General features: G+C 49.6%; 6 non-coding genes across 6 annotated transcripts; 3 read left to right on the top strand and 3 right to left on the bottom strand.

Moving 5' to 3' along the window:
* Positions 1–746: 746 nt before the first annotated feature.
* On the bottom strand, positions 747–818 carry TRNAW-CCA (transfer RNA tryptophan (anticodon CCA)). Its single transcript has one exon. It is a non-coding gene; the product is annotated as a tRNA-Trp (tRNA).
* A 2,121-nt stretch (positions 819–2,939) lies between these two features.
* On the top strand, positions 2,940–3,012 carry TRNAR-UCG (transfer RNA arginine (anticodon UCG)). The gene has a single exon. It is a non-coding gene; the product is annotated as a tRNA-Arg (tRNA).
* A 2,898-nt stretch (positions 3,013–5,910) lies between these two features.
* Positions 5,911–5,992, top strand: TRNAS-AGA (transfer RNA serine (anticodon AGA)). Its single transcript has one exon. It is a non-coding gene; the product is annotated as a tRNA-Ser (tRNA).
* A 328-nt stretch (positions 5,993–6,320) lies between these two features.
* Positions 6,321–6,393, top strand: TRNAR-ACG (transfer RNA arginine (anticodon ACG)). The gene has a single exon. It is a non-coding gene; the product is annotated as a tRNA-Arg (tRNA).
* A 1,480-nt stretch (positions 6,394–7,873) lies between these two features.
* TRNAM-CAU (transfer RNA methionine (anticodon CAU)) lies at positions 7,874–7,945 on the bottom strand. The gene has a single exon. It is a non-coding gene; the product is annotated as a tRNA-Met (tRNA).
* A 1,091-nt stretch (positions 7,946–9,036) lies between these two features.
* Positions 9,037–9,108, bottom strand: TRNAW-CCA (transfer RNA tryptophan (anticodon CCA)). The gene has a single exon. It is a non-coding gene; the product is annotated as a tRNA-Trp (tRNA).
* Between the last annotated feature and the right edge of the window lie 351 nt (positions 9,109–9,459).

Consider the following 9,459-nt stretch of genomic DNA (forward strand, 5'->3'; position numbering starts at 1 on the left):
CAGCTGGGCGAAGGAACAGTCCAGAAAGCAACCAGAGCAGAAAGAGGGAAACAGAAGACTGTGCCTCCCCCAACGTGGTGACTGTCCAAGAGAGTGTTTCCATGAAACCTTTCTTTAAAGAAGGTTGCAAAGGATGCACTGTCCATGGGGGGGGGGGGGGGGGGCTCCTCCCCCAGCGAGATTCCCCTGGCAAGCCAAGGACAAAAGCAGAATCACAACGCGTGCCACAAAACTCAGATATTCTGTCCTTTCTGTCATGTTAAAAACAGGACCACGGGCCCAAGATGGAGTCACCTGTGCTAAGCCCAATCGCCACACCGAGACCTAGACTTACCAGTTACAGTGTTAGCATGTCCCAGAAATGGAATCTTAAACCAGTCAGTGAGAAATCCCTGGGTCAGCACGAGGTAGGTAACCTGCCTGATAGACGCCCGTCATCCCGTAATGAAACGGGACTCTGCCTGAACCAGCCTGTGTTATGCTAGTATAACTTCCTCGTTCCCAGGCCCTTCTGCCTCTAAGAGTCTCATTCTGTACAGCTCCCTGGAGTTCCTTTCTCTCTACTACAGAGGATGCTGCCCCGGGCTTGAAAGGTTGAATAAAGTCAGTAAGATCTTCAAAATTGGCCCAGTAAATTTTGTTTTTTAACAATCACAACTCCTGGGAGGCCTCTCAAAGTCACCTACTGGGTATACCTTGGAGGGAAATCGCCTTGCTTCTTTACCCTAAAAAAGGTTATTTGCAATTGACCCCGACGTGATTTGAACACGCAACCTTCTGATCTGGAGTCAGACGCGCTACCGTTGCGCCACGAGGCCACGGGGAAAGGGCCCTTTATCTGCCAAATTAGGATTTAAATAATCCTGTCTCCTCTCCTCCAGATTCTAAAGATTTTCTTCTGTTGATGGGTGGATTGGATCAGCTTTCTTCCCACTATCCACAGCTTGGCTAATGCCTTGCTAAGAAAATAAAGGAGTTGACCACATTAAATATTAATACAAAAACCCAAATGCTCCCTTCTCAGGAAAACTCAGTGCTTTCTCAGGCTCAGTCTTTCCAACTCTTCAGAATTCTCCTGTTTTGAGAACTCTCCTGTGCTTACTATTTAGATCCGCAGTGAAACAGGAATCATGATGGCAAAAAAAAACTTGGCAAAACTGCTTTACCCGTCATTCACAAGACTTCTCCCTCTTCTGAAACAGACTCCTGGCCCGGCACCGGCCCGCCTCCCTGCCTTTCTCAGCACCCGCCAGGCCCACCCCGACCTGCTGAAAAGCTGCTGGGTCTCAAAAGCCCAGCGTAAACGACATCACTTCCGGAAATTCTCCCGGCTCCGGCTCCTCCCCGTCAGAATGTGCGACCTTCTGGTCTGTATAGTTTGTACGTGAGCAGCAACTCAAATCCGGTGGCTATATCGCGAGCTCTTCCCACTTTTTAGTAGCCTGTGCTTGATCTTCCTACAGTGAGTCTCAAAACGCGGTCCCCTGAAGCAGAGCATCAGTTTCAGCTAGGAACTTGCTAGAAAGGCACATCTTTGTCCACGCCCCAGAACTACCGAAGCGGGGACCCTGGGGGTGGGCCTCTGCTGCCTGTATGTCAACAAGTTCTCCAGGAGATTGCGATTCGGGGGAAAGGCGGAAAATCACTGCTCCGGCCTGGAGATCATCCCCTTCCAGGATGGAGGGTGGACAATGTCTGAGCCAGCAGGGGCCGCCACAGCTAAGTGCCACAGATTGGGTGCTTTAAGCAACGGATTTATTTTCTGGCATTTTCAGGGACTACGAACCCAAGACCGACCCTGTCAGCAGGTCTACTGATGGCTGTCTTCTCCCGGTATCTTCACTGGGTCTTTCCTCTGTCGTGTCTGTGTCCTAATCTCTTTTTAGAAGGACACCAGTCCCGTTGGATCAGGGCCCACCCATGTGACCTTCCCCTGCTTTGTCTAGGTCTTTAAAAGCCCCACCTCCAGATACAGTAACATCCTGAGGGGCTGGGGGTTAGGCCTTCAACATTGTGAAGGGGGGCCGGTGGGACACACAGCTCTGCCCCTGACTTGGAAGTTTCCAGATGGAAGCCCCTGATGACAATTCCTGAGCCCCGCCCTGGGGTGCCAGGATGGAGGGTTCACGGGTAAATGCGACTGCCTCTTTGCTTTTCCCACACTATTTGCTTAGGCCCCCGCTTTCTGGAGTCTGACAACCTCCCTCGGCCTTCCAGATGGCAAGATCTCGTGGCCGTTATCTCCTGTCCCCAACTTGTCCCATTGGAACTTCTATTTTGGAGTTGTTCTGAGAGGGATTCGCGCAGTGTGCAGAAATGAATTCTTGTGTTTATCCCACCATCTCTCCCTGCCACGGTGGTCCCAGGGCACAGGGAGCAATCCGGTTTGGTCTTTGCCTCTCGCGGCTCAGCCCGAGCTCACGGTCCCCTCAGGGCTGTGGCCTCTGCTCCCAGGTGCCGTCCAAATATAAAGCACTGTCTGTTGGTTATTGTCGCTTCACCTTCTTCTCCTCCGCAGTTATCTTGCTGGAAACTTGACAACATGTCTGACCCTGCGGCCCAACTTGTTTCCCCCACTAGACCGTAAGATTTCTTTTTTTGTCCTCGAGATTTTATTTAAATCCCAGTTAGTTAACATACAGAGTGATATTGGTTTCAGGGGCAGAATTCAGGGATTCATCGCTTACTCACACCACCCGGTTCTCCTCCCAACAAGTGCCCTGCCCTCACCTGGTTCACCTGGTTCACCCACCCCCCACCCCCACCTCCCTCCATCAACCTCTGGATGGTTCCCTACAGTCAGGAGTCCAGACTGTCAGACTTCTGAGGCCTTGGAAACGCCTTGCTTTGCAATAGTGATTTCACGATGTTGCAGTCACAGCACCAAGATGATTTTCCTTCCCCAAATGTTCCCCACACACCCCCTCACGCCACAGGAGGACCACGTGGCCTAATGGATAAGGCGTCTGACTTCGGATCAGAAGATTGAGGGTTCGAATCCCTTCGTGGTTGCTGCGGGGCTCACTTGTTACACTCCAGGCCCTTGCTGCTGTTTTCTCGGTTCAGTCCGTGAACAGATTCTTCTCCTTCTGACGCTAACCTGATAGTTTTACCCCCCACCCCCTCCTCCCAGGTCTCCTCCACACCCCCGCCTCCGTTTGTGACGCCGCTGCCCTCCCCGCGAGTGACTGGCCCTCGATGTCGCTCACCCCCTCTTCTGCCCCCGGGAGCTTCTCGGAAACGCGGACCTTGCCGGCCCGTCCCCGTCCCTCTCGGCGGGGCGCCCGTCTGGGAGCCCGGGTTCCAGCCCGGCTGCAGGGGGCGCTCTCCGGCCCCCCGCGCCCGCTCGGCGCCCCGCCCCGCGCTGCTGAGCGCCCGCCCACCTGCACCCCCGGGAACGCGGGAAAGCGAGGCGGCCCTGGGCACCCCAGGAAAGACCGGAGGCTGGGGAAGGAAGGAAAGAGGTCACGCTCGACGGCAGCCTCTAACAAATGTAGGCAAGGGGTAGGATTAGAAGACCCACCACCGTCCTCAAGCCCCAGAGAAGTTAAGAGACTCAGCAAAGAGCATTAAGGATCTTAAAACCCTTAACAGGGTTAGCGGGAAACAGCACGCGCGTGGTGGTAAAGGACCACCCCCAAGGTTCCCTGCTAATTGCAAAGGAGAAGAAAGCTCGGAGGGGACCGCTCCGTCTTCCCTATCAGTTGGAAAACGCCCCGACAAACGCCTCTGGATGGGAACTAGGTACTGGAATCAAAACGATCTAATCCATCACTGTGATTTAACCTCTGGACAGGAAGTTGGGATGCTGTTCTAAACAGAAAGGGACTAAGGAAATGTCGCAAATCAAAGGCAGAGGCTCAGCACCGAGAACCCGCACCTTGTGAGGGCGAGCAGACGCTTCCTCGCTTCAGGACTTCCCGGGCTCCCTGGACAGCGTGGCCGGAAAGGAAGCTGAGAAGGTCAGATAGCTCCCATGACGAGGGCCTCTTCTGCCGTTTGTGCCCTTTTTATAGGCCACAAAGTACCTTTTAAGACTTTAAAGGAGGGAAGGGACACAATCAGATTTGCACGCTCAGGTAAAGACAGCAGTAGGTGGTGACCCAGCCCGACCTACGCCATCTGCCCCAAACTGCGTCTCTGGTGTTCTCTCTCATCGCTGCCCCTCCCTGGGCCCCTCCAAAATGCAATGTTCCAGCCAGACAGAACTTTCTTCAGTTTCTCTCCTATTCTGCCAGGTTTAGGTGTAGAACACCATGCACCTTTCCAATTTGGCCAGCTCCCACACATCCTTCAGATCTGAGCTCGAATTTGATTCATTCCACATATATTCATTGATTACCCATTTACCCGTTCAGAGGTAACAAAGGCAGAACCGGAAACTGTCTTCATGCAACTCGGAGTCTAATGAGTGACTCTCCAGGCAACCACCCAAGGTGGTCACGTCTGGGACCTAGCACTGCTCCAATAGGCCACGTGGCTCCCTGGACCTCTCACTTGCCATACCCAATTGTAAATGTTCACTTCTACCATTGTTTACTCTAGAAAGCCCTCAAAGGAGGGGCTATATTTTTCTTGCTCTCCATTGAATGAGCAGCACCTAGCAGAATGCATGACACGTGATTGTGCTCAGAATAACATTTTTCAAAGAATGAAGAAATGAACCCATTCAGAGACAAGAGCCTGGAGGCCAAAATACTGCTAAGAAGTTGTTGCAATCACTCCTGTGAAAAACTGTAAGAAGCTGATCTAAGAAAAAGGGCCTGTGGCTCGGGAGGAAGAGCCAGATTTGAGAGAAAAAAAATTAGGAGGTGGAACTGAAGGCTTGATAATCCACGGGCTGTGGGGAGAGAGTAGAGAAAGGAAGAAAGTTAGGGGGAGTTCTAAGTCTTTGGCTTTGGCTCCCGATAAAATCTGGGTTGTTGAAGGAGGTTCAAGTTTGCAGAGATAGGGTAGAGCATTCATTTTGGGACATAGCGCTTTTGAGATGCCCATGCACGGGCAAAAAGAAATTACCAAGCCGGCATATATTATGAAGCCCAGAAGAAAGGTCTGGGCTGGAGATTATTTTCAGCACATGAGCATGGATTATCAGTCATGTTTTATCCTTCTCGTGTTCACAGAATGGAGCTATTGATGAAGTACAGAATCTCCTATTTGCACACTAATACACCCACGCTCCTACACATACAGATAAGATTGTGATAATAATCGTTGTGTAGTTTCAGAAATGCGGCGATCCTGGGGATCTGTTCTTGCTCTGACGGTGATCTTTGCAAATACGGTTTAACTATCATCCACAGAGTATCAGATACAGTTGTTTTCCCCCTTGGGAGAGAAGGCCCCATGCAGTGAAGCAGATTTGACTGCCAGAAATATTTTCTCCTTCCCTATCCCATCCAACAACATTCCATCAGCCGCTTTAAAATCTTTTGAGCTTTACCAAGGCACAAGAGACAGTTTCCCTATGGAACATTTTGATGGGTCCCCTTTCTTGAATTTGAACGTGATGGTTACAATAAGAGCTGACAATTTATTGAGCCCTTGCCGTATTCCAGGCACTGGGTTCAGCACGTGAAGACATGGGGTGTCTGTGACGACATCTTTGTCCGGTGATTCGCTGAGAATTAATGTCGTACTGCGGCAAAAATACGAGGATTTTTAAAGGATTATTCGAAGGCAATTCTTTACAGAGGATTATCGCCACAAATCGCTGATTTGCATTCTAGAAAAGACCCAAAAAGCATTCTCAGGTGGCCACGTGCTGGAACGCAGGTTGGGTGAGACTTCTCTGGTGTCATTAGAGGGGATCGTTTGTTTCGTCCTCTTGTGTTACTAAATCCTGAAGTAGCCTAGAATACATGATATATGGTAACATGGAGGAAAAGGGAAAAAAGCGTCACAGTAGCTGTAGTCGTGGCCGAGTGGTTAAGGCGATGGACTAGAAATCCATTGGGGTCCCCCCGCGCAGGTTCGAATCCTGCCGACTACGACGGGTGAGTTTTATATATTTGCTCTTGTACTTGATCTTCAATTACAGCCAACTTTTAAAACCACTAAACATCCGTTCAGACGTTTGCAAGTTACATCAAAATGGAGGAATTCTCACTGACCGCGAAGGAATCCTATTGGATGAGTGAACTAAAACAAAGGAGCCAATAGAACGCTTTCGTTTGAATTCTGAGGTTTCGGGCTTGGAAATCCTGGTGATAGGGACAAAGGAAGTTGGAAGAGAAGATTCCACACATTCATATTTAGAGCGACCTAGTAAGTCTACCACCACCTTTTTCCCTAAGTGTAAAACGCACTCGCGCGTGTGGGGGCCAGTGGCGCAATGGATAACGCGTCTGACTACGGATCAGAAGATTCCAGGTTCGACTCCTGGCTGGCTCGCCATTTTGGTTATCCACCTCCCCTTTGGAGGTTCACAATCTCCATCTTCCTTAGGCCGCTGTAATTATATATATAAACATTTTTAAGCCCTTTTAAAATTTTCTTTTGTAATGTGATTTGACACAAAATAACAAAAATGTTAGTAAGACACGCCTCAACTGTAGTTCATATTTCTGTTTTTGCATATGTAAACTTTCTTCACATCACATCGTTCAATGGTTTTCAAAATCGACTAGTCCTCACATGAGATGATCAATACCAAATAGAAGGAAGACCTTTCAAAGGCATCGAAGTTTCACAAAAAAGAGTATTTCTAAATACCAATTCTTTTCCTCTCTCTCTCTCTCTCTCTCTCTCTTTTTTCAAGATTTAATTTTTTAAGAGCAGTTTTCGATTCACAGCAACACTGAGAGGACGGTACCCACGCATGCCTTCACACGTGCACAGCCTCCCCTGTTACCGACATCCCCCACCAGCGGGGGGACATTTGTTACAACTGAGGAACCTACTTTGATACATCACAATCACCCAAAGTTCATAGCGGACGTTACAGTTCACCCTTGGTGTTATACATTCTGCGGGTCTGGACAGATGTGTAATGACGCGGATCCATCGTTACAGAACCGCGCAGAGTATTTTTCACGCCCCTCCCCCATCCTCTGCGCTCTCTGCCTATTCATCCCCCCCCACCCCCCCCGCCCGGGCCACCACTGATCGTTTAGCGTCTTCGTTGTTTTGACTTTTTTCACAATGTCATACAGTTGGGATCATATCATGTGTAGCCTTTCCGCTTGGCTTCTTTAACCTAGTAACAGGCATTTAAGTTTTCTCCGTGTTTTCTTGTGGCTTGGTATCTCATTTCTTTTCATGCTGCGCAATCTTCCATTGTCTGCAGGTCCCACAATTTATTCATTCCATTCACCTACGGAAGGGCATCTTGGTGGCTTCCAATTTTGGCAATTATGAGTAAGCTGCTACAAACATCTGTGTTCATGTTTCCGTGTGGACACATATGTCGACTCCTTTGGGCAAATGACAAGGAGGGCAGTTGCTGGATGGTATGGTAAGAGCATGTTTCGTTTTATAAGGAACTACCAAACCCTCTTCCACAGTGGCTGTGCCATTTTGCCTTCCCTTCAGCAATGAATGAGAGTTCCTGTTGCCCCACATCACTGCCAGCATTTGGTATCAGTGTTCTGGACTTTGGACATTTTAAGAGGTGATTTTTAATTTTCATTTCTCTCATGACATGTGATGCAGAGCACCTTTTCATATGTTTTTTAAAAAGGGCCTTAACAGACATCACCGAACATATAGACGGCAGATGGCAAATTTTGTTAGGTTTTTATTTCTATCCTCCTTTCTACACGCATATAATTTAAAGAGTCAAACATCGCACTAGATTTGAAACAAGAATTAACAATCTCTTCTTTCCCTCTCGCTGAGCTAAAGATTGCTTTGGGACGAAAAGGACTGTACTTAGCAGAGGATGGTTTCGATCCATCGACCTCTGGGTTATGGGCCCAGCACGCTCCCGCTGCGCCACTCTGCTCCGGGGATGTGGCTCTTCATAATTAACCTTCAGTTTCTGTCTGGTTTGCCCATTCCTCCCGCTGCCCCTGCAATCTGTAGAATTGGAAAATGGGTTCTCTTTTTTCTCTTTAGAGTAGTAATGATTTGTCTTTTGTAATTCACTAGCCCTGGGCCTGAACTAACGCCCAACAGAAGGGTGAAGAAGAAATGGAAAAGCTTATTGTGGGTATGCTTCTCCGGGGCACAAAGGCGTGATTCGATGTGACACCTGATATTGTGTATTGTGTGAAGGTGTACGTTAGATCTGGAACAGAATGCCTGCCTGTATCCCACTGTCGTGTCTTAAAGCCATTCTAAGTTATACAAAATAATAGACTCTGATGAAGGAAACGTGCTTGCACTTTCCCCTGTGCTGTGGTGTGATGGTTCATAATCTTTGGGGGGGGACGGAAGTCTTGAGCCCCAGGTGAGAGGAAAACGCACATTCCCGCACATATACTTTACATTGACTTTCAGAGGGTTCGCGGAACTTCCAGCCCCGAAGACTTTCTCTGAATTGGTGGTTCACTCCCTACAGACTCAATCTGACAAACAAAAACGTTCAGGTTTTCTCGCGTCTGGAAAGGAATTGACCTCTCCTGTGCCTCGCAGTGGTAGGGAATCGCAGAGAGCCAAGGATGGACGGCCTGGCGATGCGACCGCCCCGGTCTGGAAAGGCTGGCCCATGTGTGGATTGGGTGAGCTAAGGTCGCCTACTAGAACCGGTCGTCTGGGAACACCTGCTAAGCTTGCGAAGGTCGGAGGGACCTACAGATGAAGAGATGGGTCCGCCAGCACGGAAGTGAGCGTGTGGAGAGAAGGCAGGGAGGGTTGGGAATATTAAGGGACGAGCCGGTGAAAAGTGAAATCGAGAACGTTTGCAGTGGGTCTCTATGGGCCCCCGGATGCAGTAACAATATCGTACGTTCCTGCGTATGCTCGCCTTTTATTTACATTTTAAGGGTATTTTAAGGGGGGGATCCAAGGCCGGAGAAAGCCGAGAGGGCACCTTCCTACACCCCCATCCGTCTCCCTTCTCAGACCAGAGCCTCCCCCAGAGACTAAAACTACTGACCCCGACGTGATTTGAACACGCAACCTTCTGATCTGGAGTCAGACGCGCTACCGTTGCGCCACGAGGTCCCCGAGGGGCCGTGGGGTTTCTTCACCCGTCAACCTGATCCGTGGAATCGATTTTTCCGCACCCGGTGAGGACCGCGCGGGTGGAACGCGGGCCCTCCAATCCTCCCCGACTCTGCGTCCCAGTTGCTTCTACTTGACGGTCCTTCCTTCTCTATTTCACTCCTGGTTTTCTTCATCTTTATAAAAACAAACAAACAAAACACGTTTGCAAGAGTTTTGTTGTTTTTTTCTTTTTTAGAATTACGGCTATTGAAGGTCGGTCGCTCCGGACAGGAGTGGGGGGGAGACAGCAAAGAAAAATTGTGTTCCCCACCCCCGCCCAAGTCAGAGGTGCAACCAAGGCGAGCTTGG

This window comes from Acinonyx jubatus, chromosome B2 (assembly GCF_027475565.1).
Source record: "Acinonyx jubatus isolate Ajub_Pintada_27869175 chromosome B2, VMU_Ajub_asm_v1.0, whole genome shotgun sequence".
Classification (NCBI taxonomy): domain Eukaryota; kingdom Metazoa; phylum Chordata; class Mammalia; order Carnivora; family Felidae; genus Acinonyx; species Acinonyx jubatus.